The sequence below is a fragment of the Grammomys surdaster genome, unplaced genomic scaffold (genome assembly GCF_004785775.1).
Source record: "Grammomys surdaster isolate TR1022 unplaced genomic scaffold, NIH_TR_1.0 146, whole genome shotgun sequence".
NCBI classification, from domain to species: Eukaryota; Metazoa; Chordata; class Mammalia; order Rodentia; family Muridae; genus Grammomys; species Grammomys surdaster.
Window position 1 is genome coordinate 2,669,584 of NW_021604604.1, and position 11,172 is coordinate 2,680,755.

At 38.5% G+C, this 11,172-nt stretch overlaps 1 pseudogene; it reads right to left on the bottom strand.

The window, feature by feature from the left end:
* Positions 1-2,552: 2,552 nt before the first annotated feature.
* LOC114619080 lies at positions 2,553-2,945 on the bottom strand (annotated as a pseudogene).
* Positions 2,946-11,172: the final 8,227 nt, after the last annotated feature.

Consider the following 11,172-nt stretch of genomic DNA (forward strand, 5'->3'; position numbering starts at 1 on the left):
ATATGCTAATTATAATTGGATATTGCAACCATAACTCGCATTTTCTTCCTTCCTCTGCAAAAGTCAGCATGAGAAGGTGAACTGGTGTAAACAGCATCTCAGGAAGAAGCTTTCCTGTATCGCGGCCATTGGCTCATTTGCAAGCAGCCGACTTCATTTCTAATAGCAATAAGTGATTTATCTTCCTGCTGAGTGAAACATGCCAGCATGTGCAATGTTGCAGTTTAGAACTTCAATCTAGTATGACTTTTCCTCTTTTTTTGGCCAATCAGTGTGAAGCTCAGAGAGTATAAATAAACTGTAGGAGGAGCAAATGGCATTGGGCCACCCACTTGAAACCATATCAGCTGACTAGAGCCCATTTTGCAGGACACCATTCTTCCTTCCATGAGGGCCTGATGTTATTCAAGTGAATAGCAATTCAGTAGTGCTAAATGAGATTCAATTTTCAACTAAGACATATGCCATCTTCCCACACGGAAGAGTCATCTTACTCCTGATTTAGACACTGGACCACTTTTAACAGGTAGGTGGCTGTACTGCATTTTCAAAATATCTAAGACTCATTCTAAAATCAACAATTCATGCTCACACATTATACTGCAGATGTATGTTCTTGGGACTGAAAATATATCTATAAAAATAAAGTTTTTTAAAAAAAGACCTGGGCTACCACTGCTTAGATAAATTTGTGTTTTTATGAAATTACTTATTACAGCAGAGAATCTTTAATTCCAATGACAACAGCACCTGCAGCAGTGTTTAATAGCCATTCACTTTTATTCAGCCAGAAAATTGACATTAGAACAAGCCAATTTTAATAAAAGACATTCTATTTTTTTAATGGGGAATATACTTTTTCAAATATTATTTAAAAATACATGTAGAAAATATGGCCTCAACTTTGGTTATCAAATGATCAGGTCTCTTTTTTTCTTTTTTTGGTTAACAATTACATCCAAGAGAGCTTTTGCAAGCATCCTGACAGTATAGGAGGCATGGGAGCCTGGCGACTCTCAGGAAAGACAGATAGACAGCATTTATGCGTTAGCTCATAAAAGAAATGAGAAATATTCTTTCTGAATAAATTGTCAGCTATTCATTTTCTCAATAGTTATGCTGCAGATGTTAGAAAATACCAACCTTTACATGAAATAATGATCTAGCCACTGTATCTTGAGCCAGGCTGACTGCCAGAAAATCTCTGGTTTGGTAACAGATGGAAAAAAAATTCTCTGTACAAAGAACTACATAGATAAATTAGAGATTTAGGCAAATCCATTTTTTTCTCATTCTTTGTACAACCCCAAGCCTAGTGCCCATATGAATGAAGAGTCACCATGCTCTTTGGGTAAGGCAAGCTTTGCAGAGGTTCTTCTCTTCAACCTGTCAGCTGATCTTCCAATCCTTCATGCCAAAGCTGACTTCATCAACAAGTAGAGAAAGAATAACTGTAGCACACAGGCCAGAGCCAGAAGGAATGATGTGGAAATGTGTCCTGGGATTGTACCAAGGACAAGAATTCTGTAGAACTTTAATGGCATGAGACTTCTGGATATGTGGATTCAACGGCTTGAGTGTACCTGGGCCAGGAATAGACGAGTAGGCAGAAAAGGAAGAGAGGCATCAGAGAATCCCAAGTGACCTTCATTGCAAATCCAGGGAGAGTGCAAGGTAAGGTCAAGCCAGGGCCGAAGGTCCATAGAAGACAAGATACCCTCAAGGGTAAGTGGTACTTATGACCTTCTGGCTTTGCATGAGGACAGAGATTCCTCTTTCTCTCAAATAGCAAAATTCAAAGAGCAGGCTTTACTCTAATTAGATAGCCGTCAATCACTGCCTAAGATATAAGTGGCACTAGTGAATCTCTGGGGCCTATCTTGCTGTGTTGGTCATTGCTGTTTCACAGGCACCACAGCTGAATAGAATCTTTTTTCCCATTTGCACCATTTCTAGTACCATGACAGCAAATTCTTTTTTTTTCTGGTTTAATGATTTCTGACTTAAAAACTTTATTATTTATCAAGGAATTCATAATATAGCTAAGGGTGCTTCTGTGGTAGTCAGTTCCCACCATGACACACTTGATTTCACAAGATCTCTCTTATCGAAGCTATTTGATGCACAATAGCAACTTATAATGGTTAGATCCTATAATTTAAAGTTTGTTTTTATAAATTTAACTGTTCATTCAAATGCCTATTGAGTTCACCTCGAATTATAGAATTTAAAAATTTAACTAGGAGATGCTGGCAAGCCAAATAAATGCCTCTATGATCAATTATCCTTTTAAATTTCAAAATTAGAAAATACATCAGATTCTGTGCATTTTAATTTTGCAAATGTTCCTGAAAAGAATTAGCACTCATCCTCTAGTTTTGCTGTTTTTGTTTTAAAGCACAATCCATTTGTCACAGAGGTACTCTCTCCTGGTGAGGCAGCAGTCACCATGGTGTGACCTGTGGTGTGGTACCTCCACTCAAAGGCATTCTCTCTTTCCATGAGAAAAATGAACAAGAAGGGACAGGTGTCAACTTGCCCTGTTCCGTGGATTCTTGGTGCTTTCATTGTATTGTGAATGCCTGATTTCAATGGTACACCAACAACAAATACCAGTATTTATTCTGAAAGGCTGTGTATTCCAAGAAGCATATATTAGCAGCTTCCAACTCGGTCTCTAGGAATGATTCGCAGCTCAGAGCCATGCTTCAGAAAAACATTTCCAGCAAGTCTGTGCAGGATTTATTCCTATTCCATCATTAGTAATAATTACACTTATAGCTGCAGGAACTTTAAATTCTTCCGCTGCAAACTTCAGCACTGCTGTGAACGGTGTACTTTCAGGAACACTGAGAACTTTGTAAGGTAGCTGCGGGTCCGATGTCAATGTGATTTTAAAGGACACCTTCGACATGGTGGAACCGCCTGACACACACCACGCCCAACCGCCCCGAGAGCAAATTCTTAAAGAAGGGGCTTTCAGGTCAGTTCAAACTGGATTCTTCCGAGTCCTGTGTCCATTCATTGCTTGAAGGACATATTTTTTCCAAAGGTATAGTAGTGGCATTCCTATATTGGACGTAACTAGCGGCTGCCTAATTAAACTTAAAGCCCACGTAGAAGGACAGAACTTATATCTGGTACTGTTGTAGTACATATTTACTCTAAATCAGGGATTTCCACCCCACCTATGATCATTCAGCTCCCAGATAAAAGACATAAAACTTTTATATTTATGATAAGTCTTTAAAGAAGTAGAGTTGGACAGATATCTACCCTCTATGCTATTATATTTATTTCCCTGCCAATAGCCCCAATGTATGACTTGCTCTATTTCATCTGAGCAGCTCTTAATTTCTATTGGCCAGTGGTCATGGCCGTGTTTTCATGATTCGCCTACCCCATGAGTTCTTCTCCCCTCTCCACATTCTCTTTTTCTCTCTTCATGGCCTCTCCTCAGACCTCAAGCCCAAGGAACTGAAACCCTGTCTATCTCTCTTCTGCCCAGCTATAGGCTGTTGGCAACTTTATTCAACAAATAGTTTTAAATTTAGGAGCAACAGTACATAGCATTACTTGATTATACTTGAGGATTCTCTCATCCCTGGAGCAGCCAGGCCTTGAGAGAAAGTATTTAGCATTAAAATACATAGCAAAAGAGCAAACATCAACATGGTACTCTAAATCTAGCAAACTACTCACATTTAGGAAGCAAAAGGACCAAGAAGAGAATCCCCTATAGCTACTTTCTTAAACTAGTTAAGTTCTAACTGTACTCTAAACACTTATCCTTATACATATGCCTGTCGAGATAGTATAGCTCTTATCCCTAATCAGACAATCTCTTTGCAGAAGATGGAGACCATTGCAGAAAGATAACTGTTCAAAATGCAGAGAACAATTGATCATGGGATGCCCAGCCCCAACTCAGAGAACACCATGAACCAGGGGTTGGAAAGATTATAAAAGCTAGAAAACCAAACATCTGCTGGGAGATTGTGGTTTCTCTCTAAGATGCGAAAGCTACCCTCATGAAATCTAATAATATGGCCTCTGATAAGACCTGAGCAATAATAAGATCAGTGGCTGACATACCGGTATAGATGGAGGAAACCTCACAGGGCCCCAGCTTTAGTGGAAGACCTACAAGTAACTGAGGAATGCTGAAAAAGGGAGAATCAGCTTTCTCTAGGGATGATCTCCCTTGACTGGGTATTCAACACCAAGTGGTCAGCCCTAAAAACATACAAGGGAGCCACAATTAGTGGACTCAGCAGATTGTGTTTGTACGCATGTACACATGTAACAATCATGATTAAGGAGAAGGGAAAATAAGGGATAGATGAAAAGTAAGGGATAGATCTGGGAGAATTTAGGAAGAGGAATTGGGTAGGGAGGTAAGTACGATCAAAATATATTTTGTGAAAATCTCAAAGAATTACTAAAATCTCACATTAAATGAAAAAAAAAGTATGAGAAACAATGTCTTTACCTACAAAGGAAAGAAACTTGCTAGAATATCAAAGTTATGATTATATTTTCACCTATTTTTAAGTTGTTGCTTTTTAATCAATATGGTGAAATCCCTTATACCCAAACAGGCTTGATAAACTTGAAACAACTAGGCAACTTATGATATTTGTTTAGCAAATAAGAACTTTCTACTTAAATGAAAAGATTTAATATCAAGAAAGCACAGCAATGTGTCTCCCCTAAATAATACACACGTTTAATAGGGAAAGTTATTGCTAGGTGTTAGCATCTGTAAAGTTTACAAGACTTCTTTAATCAGACCAGCCTGCCCAGGACCCGACAAGCCCATCAATGTAGAATTCAGAAAACCATCTAAGTATCTATGTTGACCTGGCAAGTGACAAAGGAGTTCAATTTATAGGAAGATGGATAGTTTAGTCTTTTCTAAATTAAAATTTGATAAAGCTTAATAAACTTTACTGCCACCACTGAGAAAAAAATGGCCCTCATTTTCCACATCAAATACAAAAATAAATCCTAAATGAATTAAAGATTTAAATGCTTAAGAAATTAAAAACAAATGAAATGAGGAGTCCTTAAGCAAAACAGGAGTCTCTGAAGCTATGCAGGAGAAAGTATTTTTACTAGAAAAGAAAGCTTATGAAGACATGTAAAATCTTAAACAATTTTAAAACAAGGAAAAAAGATAAATGCCAAAATGAAGAAGTTCCAACCACATGAGGCACTGAGAGTTAAGTCCTATAAATAAAGTTGTAAGCAAAAGCCAAAGACATCAATTTTTGATTGGGTGGGAAATACAATTTTATGCTCAACATAAAATTCATAAAAGACAATTCTACAGGCTAAATAGATGAGGAGATGCTCAAATTCAAGAATATTTAGGGAAATGCAAATTAAAGTATAACCAGATGTCTCACCCCAGCCATTGGGGCAGCAGTAATTAAAAATAACTCTAAGGGGCCAGGTGGTAGTGGTGCATGCCTGTAATTTCAGCACTCAGTAGGCAGAGGCAGGTGTATCTCTAAGTTCCAGGCCAACCTGGTCTGCAGAGCAAGTTCCAGGATAGCCAGAGCTATACAGAGAAACCTTATCTCCAAAAAAAAAAAGAAAGAAAGAAAGAAAGAAAGAAAGAAAGAAAGAAAGAAAGAAAGAAAAGAAGAAGGAAGGAAGGAAGGGAGGATAGGAAGGAAGGAAGGAAGGAAGGAAGGAAGGAAGGAAGGAAGGAAGGAAGAAAGGAAGGAAGAGAAGAGATCTGAATACTCATAGTTAACTGATGAACTTACAGGATGTAGTGCTATGTAAAAATGGGAACATTAGACAGTTTTAAGAATGAGTTGTATTAGCCAAATGTAATGGTTGTACACCTTTAATTCCAGTTGTATTTGTAGTTTTTGATAAGTATAAGCACCAATAATAACTTTTACTCTTTTTATTTTTTTCATCTTGAGATAAGGTCTTCCTATATAGCCTAGCTCAGGGTCCTACTAACTCAGCATCCTAAGTGCTGGGATTATAGGCATGTGGCATGATGGCCAGCATTTAAAAAAAATCCTCCTAGTTTCAACTGCCTTATTTATAAAGTTGAATGATAGTAATACCTACCTCAGGTCCTTTAAGATCATATGGGAAGCTCTTATGCTTCCCCTATGCTGGTATAGAACAAATAGCTGCAATTATCACTAGTGTTTTGGGGGCTATAGAGACCAGAAGCAAGAGAGATTCCCAGAGGACCATTAAGGACCAAGCAAAATGTGCAAAAAGGCACAAAATGGCTTGTTGAGGAATTTAGCACCAAGAGTGTGAGTGAAGGACAATCCCATATGAGCTGCTGTGATCATGCTTAAGGGGAGGAGTGGTGAGTGGAGGGGAGGCTCAGAAGAAAATGTCTTGAAGCTTTTCATCATCAGGGATGACTCTGAAATTATAAGCCATAGCATCTTAGTTCCTTTGTGGCACAATAACAGAGTCCACAGCTGTGGGAAACATAGAGAGAGTAAAACTTCATTTCTTACAATCTGAAGCTTTGATGTCAACTATGCATGCCATGGCACCTGGTACCCACTTTTTCCTGATCCTCACATGGATGAAGGCATGAAGAGTAAGAGAGAATGAAGGCTGTGCTATCCCACAGCAAAGAAGAGCTACTGAGAGCTGAGAGAGACCTCTCTGAAGGGGTGCTACTCTTGTGAAGTAGGATGCAGGGCCCCACCCTGTCACACTGGCCACTGCAGAATCATGATGAGGACACATTCAGCCAAAGCAGAGTGATCACTGTTGATGGAAGATTGAAATCTGAGCCTCTTAGTGAGTATCACAATCCCTAGGGTTTAGATCCTAAGGAAGTTGTTAGGACCATATTCCCTATGTTGCAAACAAGGAAACTAAAGAGTCACGAGTCAAGGCTACTACTGACATTACAACTATTGGAACAAGATTGTAAACAGGTGTAAAGGCTAGTATCAAGGGCATTAAGAGTTGCTGAAAGCCTCAAAAGATAAACACAAAAAGTAACCAATGGATTTGGTAACCTCGGGGATGCTATCCTTATTAGGCTGACTTCAGTGGATGTAGGAGACATGAAACCATGAGCCAAATAAATGCTTCCTCCACCAAGTGGACTTTTCTCAGCTATGTTGTCACAGCCAATAAAAGGAAACAGAGAACAATACCACTACCAAAAACTGATCATGGAAGGGATGGTATATTACTCAGGGTTTTCTAGAGTAGTGGTTCTCAACTTGTGGGTCATTACCCCTTTGGGGTCACATATCAGAGACCCTGCATATCAGATATTTACATTACAATTCATAACAGTAGCAAAATTACAGTTATGAAGTAACAGAAAAATATTATGGTTGGTGGTCATCACAACATGAAGAAGTATATTAAAGGGTAGCAGCATTAGGAAGGTTGACAACCAATGTTCTAGATGAACAGAAATGATAGAATGAATATATCTATCTAGATCTATAACCTATACCTATACATCTATCTATCTATCTATCTATCTATCTATCTATCTATCTATTAAGGGCGGATTTATTAGAGTGGCTTACAGCCTATGGTGTAACAACTTCTGTCTACCAATGGCAAGTCCAAAAATCCAGTAGTTGTTCAGTCCACAAGGCTGGTTATCTCAGCTGGTCTTTAGTGTATGCTGGAATCCTGAAGAAGTAAGCTCTAATGTCAGTGAAGGAATGGACTTGTCAGGAAATTTTGGGCAAGCAAAGAGCAAAAGTTTTTCTTCTTTGTTCTTTATGTAGGCTGCTATGAGAAGGTGTGAGCATCAGAGTAGAGGTATATTTTCTGACATCAAGTGGTCTGGATTTAAGATGGATCTCCTTACTTCAAATGGTCTAATTAACTAAAAAATCCCTCATATGTGTGTCCAGAGATTAGCTAATTCCAGATGTAATAAAATTGACAACTAAGAATAGGCATCACTAGTGAAAACATGGGAAGATAGGCAGAGGGCTAATAAGAACAAATATGTAGACTGAGCAAGTACAAAGAGCTAACATAGAAAATAAAGACAAAGAGTAATAACATTACTGTAAACAAGGGATTAATAATTGAGTGGTTAGTGTTTTATTGCTGTGAAGGGACACCATGACCAAAGCAACTCTTATACAGGACAACATTTAATTGGGGCTGGTTTATCATTTCAGAATCCATTATCATCATGGCAGCAAGCATGACAGAGTTCAGGCAGACATGGACTGGAAGAGCTGAGAGTTATAAACCTTGATCTGAAAGCATCCAGCAAGCTCTTCTGCAGGCTGTCAGGAAAGGCTCTCTTCCACACCCAGGGCAGAGCCTGAGCACAGGACCTCAAAGTCTACCCCACAGTGATGTCCTTCCTCCAACAAAGCCACACCTACTCCAATGAGGCTACAACTCCTAATTGTACTACTACTCATAGGCCAAGCATATCCAAGCAACCACAGTGACATTTTACCTTCTCTTAACACAAAAACAAAAACATGGGTCTATTTGATATGGTCTCAGAGAAGAACTGATTTACAAGCTCATTGTTGGTGCTGGAAAGAACACATCTGGACATGGTTTGGGAGGAAGTCATTGATTTCCCTAATGATTGCTAGAGGGGAACTCCTCTCCCATCCTTAAGCTATTAGGGTTCTCATATGTTTTCTGTCTTCTGCTTCAAATTTCCAACTTCGTCTGCTACTGCTTCTCTGGCTGTAGCTTGGGAAGGCTGGGGACTTTCTTATAATGGATGAGGACTTTGGTTCAATCCCCAGAACTGTAAAAATAAATAAAATGGAGTCATAACTGAAGATATTGAAGATATATAACCTTAATAATATCTATACAATTGTATTTTCCATATGATATAACATGACTAGTCCCAGTGATTATGGCATGGGCATACTTGGAATCCTGTTCTATCTATCTCACTGCTTATGGCTTGAGAAACAGCACCAGTAACCCATAGTGTCTATATCTTATGATTTAACACAAATATAAATTTTCCCAAGTCTAACTTTCTTCTTATAGACATCATGGCTGTGTTATTAAACAAGATACACCATGCCATGATGTTTCATGACCTAGATTTCTTGTGTGACACAGAATAAAGAAGAGAAAATACAAAAGAACATTTTAAAAATGCAGTGCTTCTTGAGTTTTATTTTACCAAGAAAATTGAAAGCAGACTGTAACGATGCTTAATTTTCTTCTTGAGTGTTTCTATAAAAGATTCTTTATTATGCATACCAAAGAAAAATATATAGTTTCAAAAAGTAGATGCTTAAGCTATCTGAAAATAAAGGATTAAAGAAAATATGAAGCATAACCATCTTGGACTCCAAAATTCTATTTGAGCTATTTATTTCTGTTTGGTCTTGCTTGTAACTATTTTGGTAATGTGTTAAATTGTCATTACATGACATGATTTTTGTGGATGACAAGGGAGTCCTGTTACTTTGAAGGCAGTTGTAGTATGGAAATCACATTAAAGGGTGTGGAGAATGGAAACAGAGAGAGATGGAGAAGCTTCTAAGTAGGCAAGGAGTAACGATTTTGAATCATCACCTAGGAAACCAGAGGTATAATTTTTTAAAAGATTTTTTATCATTAAGGCCAGTTAGAGCTTAGTACTAAGATTAAAAATAATGTCTTTACTTCAGAGGCAACAAAAAAGAAAGTCACAGAGAAGAGAGCAAATAGAGCAACAGGCAAGACAGGCCTGGCTTGGTTTTCACAGTGGAAAGCAGGCTGAGGGAGAAGTCAGCTAATGGAAGAAGCTGCTGGGCCACATCTATTCTGTTCACTCTGTCACACACATGTGACCATGTGCATTGTGGCTGCAGAGGCCACTCCTTCAGTGAGCATTAGACTGCAGTACATGTCTTTGATGGTCTATGTGATTTCTAACTCACAAGGGAGGTCTCCCAAGTCTGACCCCTTATAGTTGCTTTTCTACTAACTGCTAAGATTAAAAAAAAAACAGTGAAATTATTTTAGACACTTCAGCCTAAACACAATGAAACTTTCACAAGCCAAATCAACTCTTCTCTCTAAGGGTCATAATTTTGCATGTTTAGAAGTCCAGCAGAAAGCTTTTAACCTTTTCCTGTGTAGACACCAGCATGTTCTTTCAGGTAAAAACATCACAACATGGTGGGTTACAAATCATAATGAAGTTCAGATCTGAACTTGAACAATTATCTACTTGTGGAAAAAAATCCCATATTACCACACCACTATGTCACTGCTAACCTCTGGCCCATGGTCCTTTGATACATGGTTGGTGGAAGAGAAAGTCATTATTATTCCTCCAGATATATATTCCTCCAGACTATGTTCATGTCACTCTGGGTTAGAGAAATAGCCAATCCGCAATGACAATTCCCATGCAAAGTTGTTCTTTTTAATTGTAAGTTCTAGAGAGTCAGAGTCTATTGTTGGAAGACAGAGTTTGCAGCAGCTGTCTGTTATGACCAATGCCAAAGATAAAGCAATTCCATGAGCACTTAACACTAGAATTGGGAAGAACACAAAGTTCCTGTAGCCCAGACACTGCTACCCATGGTCTTCAGGTTGCTTTTGTAACAAAGGGACTGAGAACCTGGAGGTGCATCAAGTCTCACTGCTTTAACCTCTTCACTTTCTGTCTCGTTGTTCAGGATATGAAACAGAGAGGTGCCACTGTTAGGTCACAGTTGGGATAGAAGCCAAAGGGCAACCAAAGGAAAGGGAATTGGACTTGGAAAAAAACCTGGAGTAGCAGGCTCCTGTTACATAAACTTCTGGATCTGATCCTCTCATCCTGCCCACATGTGCCATCTCTCACTTGAGCTCCCCCGACTTCATTTAACAAGATAGAAATGTTTAAGGTAGTCTTTCCTTTGGTGGAGGGGAAGGTGGAGTTTCAATCATAGCTGAGCTTTCTTTGTTGATACATGCATTCATACATAAATGTAAGTTGTTTTCTCTCTGATTATATAACTGATTATTTGTGAGGATACAAGAGAAAAAGTCATTACTCCTCCCTCAAGGAGGGGAGAGCAATCCTACTAAGTGTTATTAGAAACAGTATAGTTTCCAATCACCTATGCATCAGAAACATAAATTACAGGTTCCTGGGTGTCTGTCCTGAATTTCTTATTTATGCATTTATATTTAAATGGTGATTAGGGATTGAACCCAGAACAT